The 20,954-nt window shown below is 44.4% G+C and overlaps 2 protein-coding genes and 1 non-coding gene across 6 annotated transcripts in view; 1 reads left to right on the top strand and 2 right to left on the bottom strand.

Moving 5' to 3' along the window:
• MYO1D (myosin ID) overlaps positions 1-20,954 on the top strand; it is a 361,374-nt gene that overhangs the window by 306,186 nt on the left and 34,234 nt on the right. The gene's annotated exons all lie outside the window — the stretch shown is intronic.
• TRNAW-CCA (transfer RNA tryptophan (anticodon CCA)) lies at positions 2,860-2,932 on the bottom strand. Its single transcript has one exon. It is a non-coding gene; the product is annotated as a tRNA-Trp (tRNA).
• The window catches only part of CDK5R1 (cyclin dependent kinase 5 regulatory subunit 1), a 51,962-nt gene continuing 39,243 nt past the window's right edge, over positions 8,236-20,954 (bottom strand). For 2 of the 3 annotated variants that reach the window (XM_055577249.1, XM_055577251.1), the window contains one exon: positions 8,236-8,559. The gene's annotated coding sequence lies outside the window, so the exon portion shown is untranslated. Of the gene's footprint in view, positions 8,560-14,431; positions 14,511-20,954 lie in introns of all 3 variants that reach the window. The other variant, XM_055577250.1, reaches the window with a different exon arrangement.

The raw sequence follows: 20,954 nt of genomic DNA, 5'->3' as shown, positions 1-20,954 counted from the left end.
GTTGTTGTTCAGTCGCTCAGTCGTATCTGATGCTTTGTAACCCCGTGGACTGAAACACGCCAGGCTTCCCTTAAGGCTTCTCTAAGTGTCCTTTCTGCTGCTAAGTCACTTCAGTCGTGTCCGACTCTGTGCGACCCCATAGACAGCAGCCCACGAGGCTCCCCCGTCCCTGGGATTCTCCAGGCAAGAACACTGGAGTGGGTTGCCATTTCCTTCTCCAATGCATGAAAGTGAAAAGTGAAAGTGAAGACGCTCAGTCGTATCCGACTCTTAGCGACCCCATGGACTGCAGCTGGAGAGGTGTATTTATTTATATCCATGATTGCTTCCTTAGGAATTCCTAGAAGTGGAATTGTAGGGCCAATGTGTATACATTCTTCAAGGCTTTTTATACATTTTTCTAGATTAGCTCTCTAATGCTTATGCCATTTTACACTCTTACCAGACAACTATCCACATGCCTCCTGTACCAAATTACTCATTTGGCACTGGATTTCATTTGCCAGTTTGCCAGGAAAAAAACAAAACTTTGTATATCCATTGTTCTCATCTACCTTTTTTAAATGAAATTCAGCAGTTTCTCCCACGGGGCTCCTTGTCATCTGTATACGTGCTGGGTTTGTTCCAGGTCGTCACTTAGTATAGCACACTCCTGCACAGCCAGGGGAGTTGGACCCCAGTTTAAGACTCTCAAGTTGACACACCTGTTTCTCGCACAGATCAAGAGCACTTCCACTTCAGAGATTCTGTCTTTTTCAATACATATTCCCAGTGCAGTACCTAGTACATCGCAGGCATTGATATATATTTACAGAAGCAGAGAAAAAGAAAGATGGGAGGAAAAAGGGTAGGTGGACAGACGAAAGGGAGGGAGGGAGGCAATGGATTGCAGAAGAATACTGTTAAAGAATGAACACTGCAGCAGTAGAGATGGTATACGGAAACTGATCTCTTAAGAGGGGGGCTTCCCTGGTGCTTCTGTGGTAAAGAACCGTCCTGCCAATGGAGGAGACGCAGGTTCAATCCCTGGGTCAGGAAGATCCCCTGGAGATGGAAATAGCACCCCAGTCCAGTATTCCTGCCTGGGAAATCCTATGGATAGAGGAGCCTGGGGGCTACAGTCTGGGATCACAAAGAGTCTGACAGGACTTCGCGACTAAACCACCACCACCACTCTCTTAAGAAGCTTGGCTATAAGGTGTGATGAGAGAGAAGACAGTAGCTACAAGGGCACTGACGTGATGGGTGGTTTAATTGGCGGGTATTTCATGGCTTGTGGCGAGAAGACAACGGTGGACTTTTTTGGTCTTTTACTTAATGAGGAGACTTGTACAAGCTTTTAGGCTGAGGAAAAAGCAGATAGCTTCTAGGAGATACTGAAAATATTTTTTCAGCTCACCCAGGAAATGTTTATTGAGTACCAACAATATGCCAGGCACTATACCAGAGAGTCAGCAAGACAGACAGAGCTCCTGTGCCAGGGCTTTTATGCTGGTGGGAATGGGGGGAGAGAGAGAGAGAGAAAGGATGATGGGCTATGATCCAAGGAAGGTGGAACCTCATGCTGATTGCTGCTTGCTCAGGAAGAGCAAAATATGTTAATGTTAGTCTAGGTCAAACATAATTATGGAGGTAAGACTGCTGGGGAAAAAAAACCACATGCATCCCTAAGCCTCTTAGATGCGTGTGTGTGTGTGTGTGTGTGTGTGTGTGTGTGTACACCACATGCATCCCTAAGCCTCGTGGATGCGGGGGTGTGTGTGTGTGTGTGTTTGACATGGAGGAAGAGTACAGCTGGATGTGTCCCAGGCATATTTGCCAAAAAGATTTCCCTCCTATGATAAGGTGGCGCTTTCAGGATATAGAAGTGGAACAGAGGCAGAAAAAGACATGGCTGAGTCTCTGTCTAGCCAGTTGGCCTAAGCTTTTCTGGTATTTAGTCAATGACTCATTTCCCTTTTGTGTCGCTGTCTTAGCATATTCTGCCTGAAACTAGCTGTTACATCCAAATGGAAATAAAACACGTGATCTGGGTGTGCGCTGCATCTTGATTTAATCCACTTCATAATTGTATTCGTGTTCATTCTCTTCAAGTCCCGTAGTTCAGTCCATTTCACAGACTCCCCCAACCCCAGCCCGCCCCCTCGCCCAGAAGTCATTTCCTACCAGCTCTATGTTTGGTTACGGTGAATAAAATATTTTCAGTGTCAGAAACTATAGAGGATCTCTATATTTGTAACTCTAGCTGAATTCTGTTTCATAGGTATTATTAAGAAGAAATGGCTGTGAATTGGATGAAAAGATTCTTTTCAAATTACTTCACTCTTATTATTTCTGTTTCTTTTATTGTAGGCTATCAAATACTTTTGAGAATTAGGCAGAGTATATTCACAAGTACCTTTTTAAGTTACTTAGAAAACAAACCTATAAAGACTAAAAACATTGGACTCTGTGTGATCTGCTCTTTTTTTTACTGATGCAGAATTATAGAGGCCTTACTAATCCTCTGTGATTAACTGGAAAATTTTGCTTTAATCTTTGCAACAGGTTAGGTCATGAGACAGTGAACACTAAAAAAACAAATCACAACCCTGTATTATCAAAATTCTTATGCTGAATATTGCTTCAAAGGAATCATTGCTCCAAGCTTAGAAAATCATTTTGGTTTTCATGATCATTGTAAAGAGATTTGATCTCACTTCTGGTAAATATTAAGCTTGAAATTGTTTATGTTTACATATTCCCTTTCATCAAATACTGAGTTGGGAATTTTTTTTTTTTTAGTATTTTTATTTATTTGGCAACACTGGGTCTTAGTTGTGGCGTGCAGGCTCTTTAGTTCCTACATGTGGCCTCTAGTTCCCTGACCAGGGATCAAACCCAGGCCCCCTGCATTTGGAGTGCAGAGTCTTAGCCACTGGACCACCAGGGAAGTCCCTAGGCACAGTTTTTTTTTCTTATAGATTTGATGCTTTTCTCAGGGTTTTTTGTGTTTTGTTTGTTTGTTTGTTGCACTTTGCAGCTCAATCTGGCCATACTCCCATAAAGTAGAGAATGTAATTAGCAGCATCCTTCATTTTACAGATGAGGAAAGAGAGGCACTTGGGTTAAAGAGGCTTGTCAGGGATCATTCAGGTAACACATATCTGCACATATTACAGAACTTGCCACCAAGGAGTGTAGAGTCTAAGGCATAGGCAGTTGAGCATTTGTAGGAGTAAACCTCATTCCCTGGGGCAGAAAGAAATGATCCTCACAGCACCAAACACAGAACTTTGTGAAGCTGCAAGGTCAGCATGGTATTCTTCCCCTGACCTTGCTAACATTTTCAGAAGCTGGATCACTGCTTACTGCCCTTCTTTAAATGTTGGTATTTCTGTTTGGAACAGATATGCATTTTTGTTGAGAGTATATTTCCACGTGTGTGTATGATTTGAGTCTCACTCAAAACATAGCTTCCCCCATAGAGAAGAAGCGTATGGACACCAAAGGGAAGGGGGAGGTGGGATGGGGTGCGAGATTGGAATTGGAATATATACACTGACACCACATATAAAATCGGTAACTATTGAGAACCTACCAGGTAGCACAGGGAACTCTATTTGGTGCCCTGTGATGACCTAACTGGAAAGGAAATAAAAAAGAAGGGATGCATATATAACCAATTCACTTTGCTGTACAGCAGAAACTAACACAACATGGTAAAGCCAGTGCACTCCAAAAAAGCTTTTAAATAAATAAAATTATAAATGGTCACCAAGTTAAAGAAAGGGGGGGAAAAGACACAGCTTCCCACTGGCTCTGGGGAACAGGTTTCTTCTGCAAAGAGCAAATGGTCACAGAGTCAGTGGTCTGCTGAGATGCTCTTGTTGCGCTCAAGCAGACCCTAACCTAGTTCCTTCTCATCGCCCTCTTCTCCCACCCGTACCTGGATATTCTAGAGGACTCTCAGCCACAACCAAATGGCCTCAGTTTCGCGCTCAGTAGATGCTCCCAGGATGATTGCTCTTTGCTCATGGGCAGAACAGGCTTCTCTGAGAAAGCTGTCCAGATACAGACTGCTTTTAGTTAATTCTCCATTGCTGGTGATACCCAAGCTGAGAGCAGATAATGAGCTGGGATGTCCTAAAAGGGGTTGGTTAGTTGAAACAGAGAGTCATGAAAGACTTTTTGTAATCCAGGCACCTATGATTCTCAGGCAACAGAAGTCACACCTTTATGCCTGCGGGCACAGCACGTGTGATGTGGTTAACAGCTCTGCAGTATGGAAAAGAATGGAATTTATTTAATTTACCTAATTGCTCTGAGCTGTACATTCCTGAGCTGTAAAACTGGAATAAAAATATCTGCCTCATGGGATTTTCATGCAGATAAATTTAAATCATGAAACAGAATGCAAAATGCCTGGTACAGTGTCTCTCATTTGCTAAGAGATGGTTATGTTTAAAATTCCCTGTATACCAGGTGCCATGGCATATTCAAAAAAAGACTTGATTTAACATGACATTGTAAAGCAACTGTACTTCAATAAAAATTAATTAAAAAACAAAAAACCTGAAAAATAAATCTTAAATATGGCAAGTCTTAACATGTTTACATACCTATAGAATGCTAAATTAAAATTTTGATGAAATTTTTCTATTTTTCAGCCAGTTATTTGGTATTTAGTACCAAATTGTATCCTGTTTATAAGTAAAATATTTTTATCTCAAAAAAAAAAAACTTGATTGCCACTCCAGATAGGAGTGTACTTTCTCTCTTTTTGTGTCTTGGCATTCAGCAAATTTGGGTATTGGCATTCAGCAATAGCCTAGATAGCACAAACAAAACAAATGAAACACTTCGCACTTGTGTTGCGTCTTTGAGCTTGCATCCGGGCATTACTCATCTATCCATAAACCTTTAGGTTTTATAAAAGATGAACTATAAGAGAATTGAGTTGTTTCTCAGGGTCTCAAAAGGCAGAAGAACTCATTTGTTTCTATATTTGGAAGCACAAAGATTTGGGAAAGCAGTGGGTTCCCTTTAATCCCTATCCCTGACAGTTATCCCCCCCAAAAAATCTTTTGTCTGCTTCTCTAAGAAAGGTGTTGGAAAGGAGCCAGCATGTAGGCATTTAAAAGACAACTGGTACAGAAGAGAAATGTGTGCTAAAAATACACCAAAACCAACAAGGATCCGTCTGAAAGCAGAATAGAGACTCTGCCTGCCCTGCTCTGGATTTGCTTGGAGCCGTGATGGCTCAGTGTTATTTGGGGGAATGACAGTAATTATGGAGCTGGGGTGCTCCTCAGCAGAGACAGAGCTCAGAGCGGAGGGATGGTTTCCATGGCAATAGCATCAGCATCTGAATGACTTCCTGTCACAACAAGTTGGTGATTTAATGAGTTCATTACTGAATTCCAAAGAAAAACTAGAGAGTGGATGAGCTACTGTTCAGCCCTCCAAGTGCCTAAATCTATAGCTGGGAGAGCCATTTCTGTCAGCACAGCATCAGAGTGAATAACTGCTCAGCACCCTTATACAGGCAGCCTGCGGGATTCCAAGGTAGGGGAACCCAGGACTGAATCGGCAGCCACGTGGCCTGTGAAGGCCTCAGTGCCTGTTATTCTCGGAGTATGAAAGCATCGTGTGAGTCTCCATGCTAAGCTTGCCCTGTTCAAGCCTGATGAAATTAATGATCACAGGAATCTACCCCAGGATTTCAGATGTATACCCTCAAGTATCCCAAGTCCTTGAGGGGGAAAAAAAAGAAAAGCCAAGAAAAGAGAAAACAGACCTTAAATCCTAATTGTATACAAATAGAAGCAAGGGAGGAAAGTATGTCAGCCTACTTGTATTCTATAGTACAATATAGTGTAGAAAGAGAGACACTTAGCTTGGAACAAAAAAATCATCTGCATAACCTTTAGAAAGCAGGCCTGTCATTCCTGTGGTCAATTGCATATGATATTTGAGCAGAGAGGTTATATATTACAGTAAAAATGTATCATAACCATTCATAGCTTGCTGTCTTTGCTGGTGGAAATCCACCACCTTGCTGGTAAAGCAGTAAGGCCTTAGTCGGATTGATTAGGAGCAGAAGTGGGGCAGAGGAAGGGTGTGGTGGTGATTCTCCAGGAGCACCAGGTCAATAGGAGGTGCTGTGGTTTTTCTGTCCTCTCAGATCCATTTCCCCATTTCTGTTCAGTAAACATCAGATCCCTCAGAGGGCTCACAGCCTAATAATGGGGGCAGAATTTGTTCAGAGAGCAACGCAATAGAGGAGATGCTGCCGTTTGTGGACCACTGGCTGGGCGCTGCCACTGAGCCATGTGCTTTCCGTGAGCTTTTCTCCTTAAGCTTCTCGTAACCCCAAATGAGGCGGGTATTGCTCCCATTTTTCAAATGAGGAAGCTGAGACCCAGAGGAGCTGTGTTCCTCACCAGAGGTGCCCACGGCTGGTCAGCAGCAGAGTCAGGATTTCAGCTCAGTCCTCGCTGACTCCTCAGCCCGTGTTCTTACCCACTCGTCCTAAAGAAAGGAGTAGACGGGGGGCCATCGTGTGCGGCAGGGAGAGGTCCGAGAGGATGGGGTGCTTGCGGGGACCTTGGAACATGGACAGATGGCGCCTCCCGCCCTCCCCTACGTGAAGCAGTGACTCGGCGTTGGTGCTGCAAGGCGCGTGCGTGGCTCAGGTCTATGCTCAGAACAAGGAAGAAGAAATTTAGAGAAGCAAAAACCACGGAGAACTAAAAATACTCATTTTATCTTCCATCACATATTTTACTGAATCAACTAATAAGATAGGAAATTCGACTAATTTATATTTATATGCATGCCAAGTACCTTGCTTCAATCATGTTCGACTCTTTGCGACCCTATGGACTGTAGCCCACCAGGCTCCTCTGTCCATGGGATTCTCCGGACAAGAATACTGGAGTGATGGGTTGCCAGTTCCCTCCTCCAAGGGATCTTCCCGACCCAGGGATCAAACCTGGGTCTCTTATGTCTCCTGCATTGGCAGGCAGGTTCTTTACCACTAGCGCCACCAAACATATTTAATATATGTATTAAATATCTAATATAGTATTCTAATATGTATGATATATGGAAGGAAGAGGGTGTGTGCATGTGTGTACACACATATGTACACATGTGTGTGCATATGCCAGTGCTGATTCTTTTCCGTTTTAATAAACAGAAGGAATACCTGGACTTCCCTGGTGGTCCAGTGGTTAAGACTCCATGCTCCCAATGCAGGGGACCTGGGTTCCATCTCTAGTCAGGGAACTAAGATCCTGCACGGTGTGTGACATGGCTTTAAAAAGAGAAGGAAAAGCTGTTTCCTGACGGGACACCCATGCAGAATGTGTAGTTGGGTCTGCTTTGTCTGTAGGCGAATGTGCTGGCTTTCACACACGACATCTGGCATCTTTTCCCAGGATCCCTGAGAGCTAGTGGCCTTTCTGACTAACCGATAAAATACACCAAGGCCAAGAGACAAATGGCTAGCGTTTGTTTGGAGTACAACCCCAAGATGTGACCAGTGATGAAAATTTTTACCAACTCAGCCCTCCTTGGGTTTGGAGTTTCCTTTAAAATATGTCACCGTTTCGTTAAGCCATGGGTGTACAATTTAGACAGTGTTCTTTAAAAAAAAAAAGCCAGAGTCATATAAAACTAAGCAAGCCAAGGGGGAGGGGACACAGGTATACCTGTGGCTGATTCATGTTGATGTGTGGCAGAAACCAACACAAGATTGTAAAGCAATTATCCTTCAATGAAAAATAATTTAAAAATAAATAAAGATACTACAAACCTTAAAAGAAAAAATTAAGCAAGCCCGTTTTGCTGTAATAGACACAGGAGTCTGGAATCAAGATTTAGCCCGGTTGCCCATAACAACTACAGAGTCCCTGCAGGGTGGCACTTCATCGGGGGTACGGTGGGGGATTGCGGGGGGTGCCTCTCACCTAGACTGTGACGCAGAGGGCATCCCAGAGTTGTGCAGAGTGGCAGCCCTCATATTCCAGATAACTCCCACCAGACACTCAAATCGGCACATCACGTCTTCTAATCACTGGAGTGGAGCTAAGGGTCCCCGAATCCAGCATCTCGCTCCCCACGTCACCCTCCCCAGTGTGGGTGCCTTCGGGGTAGGGCGCTCACTACCTCTGAGGGTTAGAGGCGGTTTCACACAGGCCTCCCTGGACTCTTCACCAGCTGTGCTTATGTTACGGGGAATATTTAGAAAGGAGTTGTTCCTTCTTGTCCCCAGACTGTGGGCTTTTTTTGAGCATTACCTCCTACGGGGTTTGCAAATGCATTTTTCCCTATGCTGCACGGTGTGAATATCACGCTGGCTTTGCTCTTCAGCTGTCCCTTCCATTAAGTGCACGTGTCTGAACACGCGCTTCAGTAAAGTGCTAATAAACCGACAGGGTCACAAGACAGGCCTGCGTCCATCCCTCCATCACTCCACGGGAAGCAGGCGGTGGGCACGTCTGCACATGGAAGATAAGGCACGAGGGTGGTCATGCCAAGCTCCCCATCCCCAGAGAAACCGACTTCTTCAGCCTGGAAAACAAGAGAAAAAATCTTTCTTTCCTCTCTCCTGGGAGAGACTTTGCTCTGCTGCTGGCACAGCACTAATTCTCTTTAGGCCCAGCGGCCATTGAGCACGTTCACTTCTTAAATTTTTGTCCCTCTGCTTGGCACTGAGCGTGGAAAGATGAATAAGATACAGCAGACAGATGCCATGGAGCATGGCGAGTGCCACGAGAGACTGTACCCAGAGCTGAGGGGACCACAGCGGACCTGGCAGGAAGGGCAGGCGGTCTTAGAGCCCGTAGGGGATGCTTCCTGGGAGACAAGGGCTCAGGAAACACAGAAGGGGAGGAAAAGAGGAACTAACCAGGTGAAGGCAGGGGGAGTATTCTAGTGAAAGCAGGATGTGCTGAGCCTGTTTCAGGGGACACTTAAGAGGTAGCATAGCTGGGGGCAGGGGACGCAGGGTGGCAACTGCCCTGAAAAGGGGTTAAGGTGGGTGTAAAGGGGCCAGAGGTAGGCCAGGACCAAGTCCCACAGTGATCCAAATGCCGGGTAGATAATAACAGCGGTCACATGTAGGGTGTCTACAGTCCCAGTGCCAGGGACTGTGCTGAGGTCTTCCGTGCACGTTCTCTCATCCACCTACACCTTCTCATGGAACTGAGACTGGACCCAAGACTGTGAGTCTGCGGACTGTCTGTCTACTGATCTATCATCTATCTATGATAGAATTCACATGTCATAAACTTCACTCATTTAAAGCATGTAATTCACTGGTTTTTAGTATATTCAGAGTTGTGTGACCATTACCACAATCCACTTAGAACGTTTTTATCACCCCACGAAGAAATATCAGGACTTCCCTGGTGGTCCAGGGGTTAGGAATCTGCCTGCCAATGCAGCAGGCACGGGTTCAATCCCCGGTCCAGGAAGATCCCACATGCCGCCGGGTGACTAAGCCCGTGCACCACAACTACCAAAGCCCGAGTTTTGGAGCCTGTGCTCCGCAACGAGAAGTCACTGCAACGAAGCACCTCCAACTGCAGCTAGAGAGTAGCCCTCAGCCGCCGCGACTGGAGGAAGCCCTCGCACAGCAGTGAAGACTCGGTGCAGCCAAAAATAAACACCTAAATAAAAAAAAAAAAAAAATAGAAATCCCATACCCATTGGCAGTCACCCATCCCCCATTCCCTCTAGACCCCCACCCCAACCAACCATTAATCCATTTTCTATCACCATAGATTTGTCTACCCTAGACGTTTCGTATAATGGAATCATACAATACCTGGTCCTTTGTGACTGGCTTCTTCCGCTTAGGGCAGTGTTTTCAAGGGTCATCTATATTATAGCAATGTATCATATGCCTTATTCCTTTTTATTGCCAAATAATATTCCATTATATGGATAGGCTGCATTTTATGTATCCGTTTGTCAGTGGAAGAACATCTGAGTTGTTTCCACTTTGGGGATATTATGACTAATGAATAACCCACCAACAGTGCATGAAGGTTCCAGTTTCTCTGTCCCTTGCCAGGACTTGTTACTGTCTTTTTTATCGTCACCCATCCTAGCTAGTATGAAGTGGTGTTTCACTGTGTTTGGTTTGTATTGCCTAAGTGACTAATGATGGAGAGCATCTTTTCATGTATTTTTTGGTCAGTTTTATATCTTCCTTCAAGAAATGTCTATTGCCCGCTTAACAATTGTTATTTGTCTTTTTTATTATCGAGTCCTAAGAACTCTTTGTCGGAGAAGGCAATGGCACCCCACTCCAGGACTCTTGCCTGGAAAATCCATGGACAGAGGAGTCTGGTAGGCTGCAGTCCATGGGGTGGCTAAGAGTCGGGAACGACTGAGCGACTTCACTTTCACTTTTCACTTTCATGCATTGGAGAAGGAAATGGCAACCCACTCCAGTGTTCTTGCCTGGAGAATCCCAGGGACGGGGAAGCCTGGTGGGCTGCTGTCTCTGGGGTCGCGCCGAGTCGGACACGACTGAAGCGACTTAGCAGCAGCAAGAACTCTTTGTATATTCTAGATAGAAGTTTCTTATCATTTATGTTATTTTCTCTGTGTGTTGTCTTTTCTCTTTCTTGATGGTATCCTTTGAAGCACAAAAGTTTTTAATCTTGAAGTCCAATTTTCCTATTTTTCCTTTGTTTCCTCTGCTTTTGCTTTAGAGACTATATTTTTAACCAGTACCTCATTTGAACTTGATCCTGGAAGCTATGGGTAGTCACTGAAAAGCTTCAAGTTGTAGAATAATTTAGGATTTTTTTTTTAATCAAACTAATGCATGAGTAGGCTGATAATGGCTCCCAAAGATATGTCCATATCCTAATAGTACTCAGAATCAGTGAATGTTACTTATTTGGAATAAAGGGTCTTTGCAGATATAATTGGGCTTCCCTGGTGGCTCAGAGGGTAAAGCGTCTGCCTGCAATGCAGGAGACCTGGGTTCAATCCCTGGGTCAGGAAGATCCCCTGGAGAAGGAAATGGCAACCCACTCCAGTACTCTTGCCTGGAAAATCCCATGGACAGAGAAGCCTGGTAGACTACAGTCCATGGGATCACAAAGAGTCAGACACGACTGAAGTTAAGGATCTTCAAATTGGGAGATTATCCGAGATTATCCAGGTAGGTCCTAAGTGCTACAAGTGTGCTTATAAGAGAAAGGCAGAGGGAGATTTGACACTCACAGAGACAGTGATGTGAAGACAGAGAGAGAGACTGGCATAGTGCAGAAATGATGGCAGCTTCCAGAAGCTAGAAGAGAAGAACCCTTCAATCTCTGAGGAACATGGCCTTAGAAACATCTTGATTTCAGACTTCTGGCCTCCAGAACTAGGAGAGAGTAAATTTCTGTTTTAAGCCACCAGTTCAGTTCAGTTGCTCAGTCGTGTCCGACTCTTTGCAACCCCATGAACTGCAGCACGCCAGGCCTCCCTGTCCATCACCAACTCCCAGAGTTCACTCAGACTCATGTCCATCAAGTCAGTGATGCCATCCAGCCATCTCATCCTCTGTCATCCCCTTCTCCTCCTGCCCTCAATCTTTCCCAACATCAGGGTCTTTTCAAATGAGTCAGCTCTTCGCATCAAGTAGCCAAAATATTGGAGTTTCAGCTTCAACATCAGTCCCTCCAATGAACACCCAGGACTGATCTCCTTTAGAAAGGACTGGTTGGATCTCCTTGCAGTCCAAGGGACTCTCAAGAGTCTTCTCCAACACCACAGTGCAAAAGCATCAATTCTTCTGCACTCAGCTTTCTTTATAGTCCAACTCTCACATCCATACATGACCACTGGAAAAACCATAGCCTTGACTAGACGGACCTTTGTTGACAAAGTAATGTCTCTGTTTTTTAACATGTTGTCTAGGTTGGTCATAACTTTCCTTCCAAGGAGTAAGCGTCTTTTAATTTAAGCCACCAAGACTGTGGTAATTTGTTACAGCAACGACAAGAACCTGATACAGTCTTGTTTTTTAAAAGTCAAATAGTGGGGAAATTCCCCAGGAGTCCAGTGGTTAAGACTTGGGCTCTCACTGCTGTGGGCCTGGGTTCAGTCCCTGGTCGGGGAATTAAGACCCTATAAGCTGCACGGTGTGCTCCACGCCCTGCCCCCCACCCCCCCAAAAAAAACAGTGGAAGGGTTTAAAATGAAAAGATACATAAACAACAGGCTCATGCTGTCATTTTAAAAAATTTATCAGGTTTAGACATTTTCTATTAACCTTTGATTCTAAGAGATTATGGTTTATTTAGCTGTCTTTGGTCACTCCCTCCCAAGTATTATTAGTTTTTTTTGTTGTTGTTGTTCCCATTATCTTTAGTTTACTTTTAGTTACTTTTACAACTCAAGATACTGCATTGTCAAATCTAAGATGTGCCATTATTGTCTGTTCCACTAAGGAAAACAACACTTCCAGTTATAAGGTATTCTCAAGAGTAAGGCGTATTCCCAGTTTCAAATATATTAGAACTTTCCTGGTGGTCCAGTGGTTAAGAATCTGCTTGCCCACTCAGGGGCCATGGTTTGATCGCTGGTCCAGGAAGATTCCACATGCTGAGGGGTCACTGAGCCCACTCACCACTACTGCATGACGCACACCCTGGACCACCTCCAGAGCAGCCACCACGGTGAGGAGCCCAGGCGCCTCAGCTAGAGAGTAGCCCCCACTCACCGCCACTAGGGAAAGCCTGCAAGTAGCAGTGAAGACCCAGCACAGTCCAGAAATAACTGATTAATTAAAATTATATAAAAATATATTAATGGTTGAAAGATGTGAGCTTTTAAATCTGTGAAATACAAAAATATACAAGAATCTCTTTTTCATGCTCCATCAGTTTTAGACCCATCTCTTAACACCACTATGTGGAATGCAGACACGTGTCTTGCTTGAACTTCTGGCACCTAGAACTTTACTTTTACATTGTTAATATTTACATTGTTTCACACTTTGCTGATTGACCCTAAGGCTGAAAACCAATAACTACTCTTTATATGACTATAACTTTATAAACATTGTTTCCTTCAGAGCCAAGCAGTATACCAGGATACATTTTCCTTCTCTGTGGATTCATTTCTTGCTCTAGAATCCCTTTGCTTCTTAATGATCAATCCTTGGTTCAGAGTGTTTATCTCTTATCCCCTGATCTAGATGAAGAATAAATCCTCACATCTTAGAAAAAGAGTCAAGATTTCAACTTGGAAGGTTTTGAATAACATAAAGTTAAATGATTGTGACATGGATCACATAAGACCAAATTAAACACTTGAAAATCTAAAATTCTTTAGGTATGGTCAATAGGGTTGTCTTAGGGCACTGGGACGGAGAAGGCAATGGCACCCCACTCCAGTACTCTCGCCTGGAAAATCTCATGGATGGAGGAGCCTGGTAGGCTGCAGTCCATGGGGTCACCAAGAGTCGGACACGACTGAGCTACTTCACTTTCACTAATTCTCTTTCATGCATTGGAGAAGGAAATGGCAACCCACTCCAGTGTTCTTGCCTGGAGAATCCCAGGAACAGGGGAGCCTGGTGGGCTGCTGTCTATGGGGTCGCACAGAGTCGGACACGACTGAAGCGACTTAGCAGCAGCAGCAGCAGAGCACTGGGAGGAAACAAGTCTGATGAAGTTACACTCTTAAGCATTTCTCCATTCCTTGGGTAAATCAAGTAAGACAGAACAGAAGAACATCTTTCATGAAACCACACATTTCTGGGTCAAAGGTGGCCTTTCAACTCCAAAAATAGAATTCTTCCCAACCTCCACTTCCTGCTGACAAGAAGTGTGAACCCTTCGATTTCTAACTGTGAAAGGATGCGATTCATCAGACTTTTTTTTTCAAACCACCAAAATGAAATCCTGGGTAATGAAACTTAAAAAAGAAGTCAGTAACAATTGTTGGAATACTGCCAGTGTTCAAGGCTGTCAAGATCCCCTGGAGGAGGGCATGGCGACTCACTCCAGTGTTCTTGCCTGGAGAATCCCCATGGACAGAAGAGCCTGATGGGCCACAGTCCAGGGGGTCACAAAGAGTCGAACACGACTGAGCGACTAAGCACACAGAACAAAGGCTGTCAAGTGGAAAATTCTACAGATCAGACCCAGGTCTGATTCCAAGAAATAATTCAAACTTTAAAATGAATAATATTTTCTTATTCATGCTATCTTTTTTTCCAACTTAAAGCTAATTCTGAGAAACTAATAAATTGGCATTGCCTTTAGAATCATCCATTTGAAAATCTGGGAAATTAAGCCAGGATGTAAGATTCATCACTCATTTAACCCTAACAGCCATATTTATGGTTCATTTTAATATCTAAACCAATAAGCATTCACTCACTTTATCCAGCTGTAATAATAAAAGTCAATTTGGAGTTTTAAATGACCTGATACAGTAGGATCTTCTTTTGTTGTGCTCATCAAGATTTGACTTGTGATTTCATGCTGGTTTCCTTTTTTCCAGACCTAGAAAATAATAGAATCAGAGTCTGTGGCTGGGAAACTTGTAACTCTTCTCTGCTCTCTTCTCTCTTACCATCCTCCGTCTCTTGTGTCTTTAAGGACACACACTCTTCGCAGGAACAGGGTGATTCATAAGAAATTGGCCTTCTCCCTCTTGCTGCTACAGACTTGTTTCTGCAGGGAACACACCTATCGATTCGCTAAGATTTTATTTAAATGTTACTGGGTTTCCTGTAAATATTATATTGTTTCTCTCTCTTCCAGAAGGTTGAACTCTGTTTCAAAAGTATGTTTTTCAGTTATTTGCCTGATTGCTTCATTATTTAATACATGCCTTGCAACAAATGCTCCCTGCTAGGTCATTAACTGAAAATTTAATCAGCAATTATACTTAAGTGAGCCAGAGATGCTGTGTTTTCAGTTCTGTGCATTAAGGTGACGTTTTCGTGTGAGCTAAGAGTTTCATCTCATTTTCCCAAAGCACACCATTCTCTTCTAACTCTGCTTATGTTTCCGGTACTGTTCTAACTCCAGATTTAATTGAGACAGAAAAGAACCTTTAATGGAAATAGCATACATGCCTGACTAGGTGGGAAACTCCCTTTATATATAATATTCTCAGGCCAACACTCCAGTGGCCACTGGATACAGCTGTACAGACTTATCCAAATGATTTTCATTTTTCTGGAGAACAAAACGTTTGTGTGTTAACTTTCCATTCTCCGTTCATAGCTGGACACACAGATTGGCAAGGATACCACCTGTTGCTCCCTGCTGACTGAAGCACAGCAGCTGAGGGGCTGTGAGTTAACCATATTTTGCTCACTCAGTTCTTGGGGCCCTTCCGCTGGTTCAGCCACACCAGAACATATGCCCATATCGACGGGGGGTTAAGAGGAGAGAGTGGAGGGATTTATTCAGTGATGGAAACACACATCCCAGAGATGAGTTAATCTTAGCCCTAGCATTTGTCATGGGAGCAGAAACTGCCCCCACACACACCCTCTTCAGCTGTTTTTTCACTTCAACCTTTGCAACAGATTATTATAGAACTCATTCACAATCTTCTAGATATCCTCCCAGTTCAGGATTTAAACTTTCCATAGAAAGCACTCTTCCCTTGAGAAATAGAATCTTCATGGTCTACATCTACCCTCCTATTTGGACATGAATTTGAGCAAACTCTGGGAGGTAGTGGAGGACAGAGGAGCCTGGCGTGCAGTCCACGGGGTCATGAAGAGTCAGACGTGACTTAGTGATTGAACAACAATCACTACCACCCTCCTATTACACGCTCAGGGATGTCCCTCTCTAAAAAATTACTGGTTTTTCCTAATTATGAAAGTAATTATTGCATGTACATGGGTAAGTTTTTTAAAAATAAATATATAGAAAAGTCTGAAGAACATTAAAATCACCAGTGATTTTGCCATGCAGAAATAACTACTGTTGGTATTTTAGTATCTATGAAGTTGTGATGGAAAGCAACTTTCATAATTTGGTTTTCTCATTTAATATACAATGAGCCATTTTCTAGTAACACGAAACTTCAGTCCTTTTAAGGCTGTTTTTGTTGGCATTTTGGTAGTTTTCAAGATTTTTTATTGTACTTTGTGATGAGTATCCCACAATAGAAACATGTTGGCATTTCAGATTATTTCCTTAGGACTATCTTGGAATATGGAAGGGGTGATGAGGAAAGAGTATATTCTAGCAAAGGGAGAAGCAAGTGAAAGCTAGGGACACTGAGCAGGACTACAGAAGATCTGGAAATAGTTGAGTAGGGCTAGAACCCAGGGAGCTCGGGAGCGAGTGAGGAGCTGGAACAGGAGAGGTAAGCAGATCAGAGAGACACCGGAAACAGTTTGAACTTGTCCCTGAGGGTAGGGAGGACTCAAGGACAGCTTCAAGCCAGGGATCATATTTGTAACTTACATGTTTATATCTCTGTAGGATCATTCATCTGGAGGGGAGGCAGGGAGACGGAAAGGAAGCTGTCACAGTGATTTGGGTGAGATGCTATGAAAGTGTGGACAGTGGAGTGGAAATAAGGGTGAAAGACAGAGGCAGATTTGAAAGAAATTAAAAGGTAAAGCATGTAGGACGTGGTGATGGATGGCTGCGGCATGAGAGTGAGTATGGAGTCTGAGAGCGTCTACAGGCTTCTCAGGTGGGTGGGTGTACAGTAAACCAGCTGCCTCCCATCCAAGGGGAGATGCCCTGTAGGAAGCTGAATCTAAGGCTTGGGGTTCAAATGGGCTGGAGGTGTAGATCTGGGGGCTATCAGCATACAGAAATGAAGCCATGTGGATGGAGGAAGAGAGGAGAGATGGGAACAAGGAGAAGTTAAAGAGCAGGAAGATGAGGCACTTCCCCATGGTCCAGTAGCTAAGACTCCCCACTCCCAGTGCTAGGAGCCTGGATTCAATCGCTGGCCAGGGAATTAGATTCCACATGCCCCAACTAAGACCCAGCACAACCAAATAAATAAATATTAGGGGGGAAAAAAGAACACGAAGATGAGAACATGCTGTACCGCAGAGGCCATGTGAGAGAGTGTTCGAAAGCCGCCATGTCAGGCACTTCAAGGATGTTGAGGGACAGGAACAAAGGTAGAAAACCAGCTATTGACTGAATTCATTGACCTGGCCTGGAAAACCCGAGGAAGCAAGGCACCATCATGAAGTCTGGTTTCTTAAAGAGGATCTCTCGTTCATTTAGTGAAAGTTGTTCAGTTGTGTCTGACTCTTTGTGACCCCATGGACAAAAGTCCATGGAATTCTCCAGGCCAGAATACTGGTGGGGGTAGCCTTTCCTTTCTCCAGGGGATCTTCCCAACCCAGGGATCGAACCCATGTCTTCCAAATTGCAGACGGATTCTTTACCAGCTGAGCCACAAGGGAAGCCCAGGAATACTGGAGTGGGTAGCCTATCCCTTCTCCAGGGGATCTTCCCGACCCAGGAATTGAACCCGGGTCTCCTGCACTGCAGGCAGATTCTTTACCGACTGAGCTACCATTTAGTGCCACCATGCAAAAATATCCTTAATGTGGATAAAGGTACAGAATTATTTTACCCCCAACAATGGGAGCAGAGGGTCTCAGCCCTGCTGTGGCAGAATGGACTCAACAGCTTCTACATACTCTAAGGTGCACACAGAATTTTTAGTGAGACCATCTACACCATGGGGCTTCCCTCATAGCTCAGTTGGTAAAGAATCTGCCTGCAGTGCAGAAGACCCGGGTTCAATTCCTGGGTCAGGAAGATCCACTGGAGAAGGAAATGGCAACCCACTCCAGTATTCTTGCCTGGAAAATCCCATGGACAGAGGAGCCTGGAGGGCTACAGTTTATGGGGTCTCAGGAGTCGGACACAACTTAGCAACTAAACCACCAACCACTACTCTACCCCATACTGTTTTTCTTGGACTTTGAATATTCCCCCATCTATGCTTCTTAGATTAATCCAAATTCCCTACCATGGGTGCCTCTTTTAAGGTCATAGGTCACCACCATACTGTTCCATCTGCTGCTGCTGCTAAGTTGCTTCAGTCGTGTCCGACTCTGTGCGACCCCATAGACGGCAGCCCACCAGGCCCCGCCGTCCCTGGGATTCTCCAGGCAAGAACACTGGAGTGGGTTGCCATTTCCTCCTCCAATGCATGAAAGTAAAAAGTGAAAGTGAAGTCGCTCAGTCGTGTCCGACTCTTGGTGACCCCATGGACTGCAGCCTACCAGGCTCCTCCGTCCATGGGATTTTCCAGGCAAGAGTACTGGAGTGGGGTGCCATTGCCTTCTCTGTTCCATCTGCTACAAACACTTAATTTCTGAATTTGTCACTGAGTAGGCCCTATTAGTAGCAGATATAAACTTGTGTTGGGACTTCTTGGCGTTCCAGTTGTTAAGACTCTGTGCTTCCACTGCAGGGAGCATGGGTTTGGTCCCTGGTTGGGGAACTAAGATCCCACATGCTGCACAGTGCAACCAAAAAATTAGTTAATTAAATTTTAAAAATAATAAACTTGTGTAGAGGTTCCAGAGAAGACAGATTTTGTCTGGTTAAAAGAAAAAAGATGGAGATCAGAAAGGGGTTCCAAGAAAGATTCACATTTTTATCATTCCTTGTCTCTGATACTTGTTTCCAAGAACTGCCTTCTCCAGGCTTAAGCTGGAACTTGTCCGTGAAACTCTCAGCAACCATAATGGAGCCAGGGATGGTGCAGGGCAGGGCTTTGAGAGTCTTCTTACCCTACAGGAGCACGATGGATTAGATACCACGCCACAGCAGATCGGTTCTTTGGTGATGACGTTTTGCAGCCATATAATGATATGGCCATTAAGAGCAAATGTAAGCTTTCCATCTAGTGACCTTGAAGATAGTAAAAGGTTGTGATTCCTGATGCTGCCGTTGAAACATGAATTCTTCCTGTTCAGTAAGCGAACAGCATGGAAAATAATAAGTGGTAGTTAATATTCTAGTTGAAATGTTGTCCCAGTCATTCTTGTCCACCTTTCAGCATAATTTCCTGCGTATATTTTGACTCCCTTTCCCTATGCTGGTCATGCTCGTCAGGTGTTAGAATGATCTAGCCAGACCCTCATTGAATGCGTCTCCTGGTATTCATCATGGTGCCTGCACATGGCCTTTTTGTTTGATTAACACAGAAGGTGGTTAGTGCTGAGCCAGGTTTAGAAAACTGGGACTGATATCTCCAAATGGTGAGCTCATCTCATGTGTTTCAGGAGAAGCAATGACCTTTGTAGAATCTTTTTCCAACATTCTTACTCGCCCTTCATCAAGGTTTATTTAGTATGTCTGGGTAAGCTTGCTCTGTAGATCAGAACTCTTTCAGATGAAGCAGCTGTTTTAAACCCAGAATCGAATATCCTGAAAAGAACTCAGAGAGTTGTAGGACCCTGGGCGCTTAAGCACTTGAAGCAAGACCCTTTTTCTTCCCCATAATCAGACTCTTGCTCTCTTCCCCAGAGTCTGTGCGTTGGCCTCATTCTGTCTTACTACAGGCTTCTTCCACACAGAGGACATCATGGCCATGGCAGCGGCAGGCTTGTATTGTGCCAGCGTAGCAACCTAAAAGGAAGGGAAAATCTTTCCTACTTCAAAAGCTGTGGAAACCAAGGCAGGCCTCTGATTGGTCCACCCTGAATCACATGACCTCTGCCCAGGCTCCAGCCCTGAGGCTGGAGCGTGTGGTCCCGTCATGGGCAGCTCTGCCTGTGGCTGCTGTTGGGGTGAATCAGTTCTCTAGGAGGAGGCAGACAAAAATCAATGCTGGCTGTACTTCATATCAAGATGTTCTTTTCTCTTGAATAATGTGTCTCATTGTTGTCCCAGAGTATCCTGATGAGTCATAATGAAATTATTATATTCTTGGAATTAAGCTAACAGTCTGTATTTTTTTCTACCCCTCAGAGTGTAAGTTTTTATATTTCCTTATGCTGTATATTGTATGTTGAGGCACAATCACTGTAGCTTTAAGAGTGCTTTCACGTACATTATCTCGTTCAGTTGTTTAAATAAGCCAAGCCATTGGTAATTACGTTAAATCTCCTTTGCAGATGGACACAAAGACTTAAACCCCAAGATCACAGAGGCATAGGACTGAGGGCTTGATGAGCGCAGGTCTTCTGGCCCCTTTGCTAGTTCCTCCTGGGTTCAGTGCCTTAAGACATCTCTCACCTGTGTCTTCACTTGGCTCGTTGTTTTTTTTTACCTGGCTGTGCTGGGTCTTAGTTGCACCATGCACACTCTTAATTGCAGCATGTGGGATCTAGTTCTCTGACCAGGGACTGAACCTGGGCCCCCTCCGCTGGGAGCACAGAGTCTTACCCCCTAGAAGTGAAAGTGAAAATGGAAGCGTTAGTCCTTAGTCATGTTGGACTCTTTACAACCCTATGGACCATAATGGCCCACCAGGCTCCTCTATGCATGGAATTCTCCAGGCAAGAATACTGGAGTGGGTTGTCATTTCCTCCTCCAGGGGAGCTTCCCAACCCAAGGATTGAAGCCAGGTCTCCCACATTGCAGGCCAGTTCTTTACTGTCTGAGCTACCAGGGAAGAAGCCCCTTTAGCTATTGGACCACCAGGGAAGTCCCTGGTTTGGCTCTTCTTATTTGTATTTGTTTCTCCCCGGAGAATAGAAACTGTGCTATCTACAGCTGGCCCTTGAACAACACAGGGCTGGGGTACAACGCTCCATACAGTCAAAAATCCATGTGGGTGTAACTTACAGTCGGCCTTCCATATACTTTGTTCCTCTGTATCCACGATTCATCCAGTCTCAGATGGTATATTCCTGCCATATTTTCTATGGAAAATAATCTGTGTATAAGTGGACCTGCGCAGTTCAAATTCGTGTTGTTCAAAGGTCCACTGTTCTTCCCCTGCAAACCTGTATGCAACCTCCTCTAATGCTGTGGACACTGTGC

The sequence above is a fragment of the Bubalus kerabau genome, chromosome 4 (genome assembly GCF_029407905.1).
Source record: "Bubalus kerabau isolate K-KA32 ecotype Philippines breed swamp buffalo chromosome 4, PCC_UOA_SB_1v2, whole genome shotgun sequence".
NCBI lineage: Eukaryota > Metazoa > Chordata > Mammalia > Artiodactyla > Bovidae > Bubalus > Bubalus kerabau.
The sequence above is the reverse complement of the archived record's forward strand: the minus strand, read 5'-3'. Positions and strand labels throughout refer to the sequence as shown.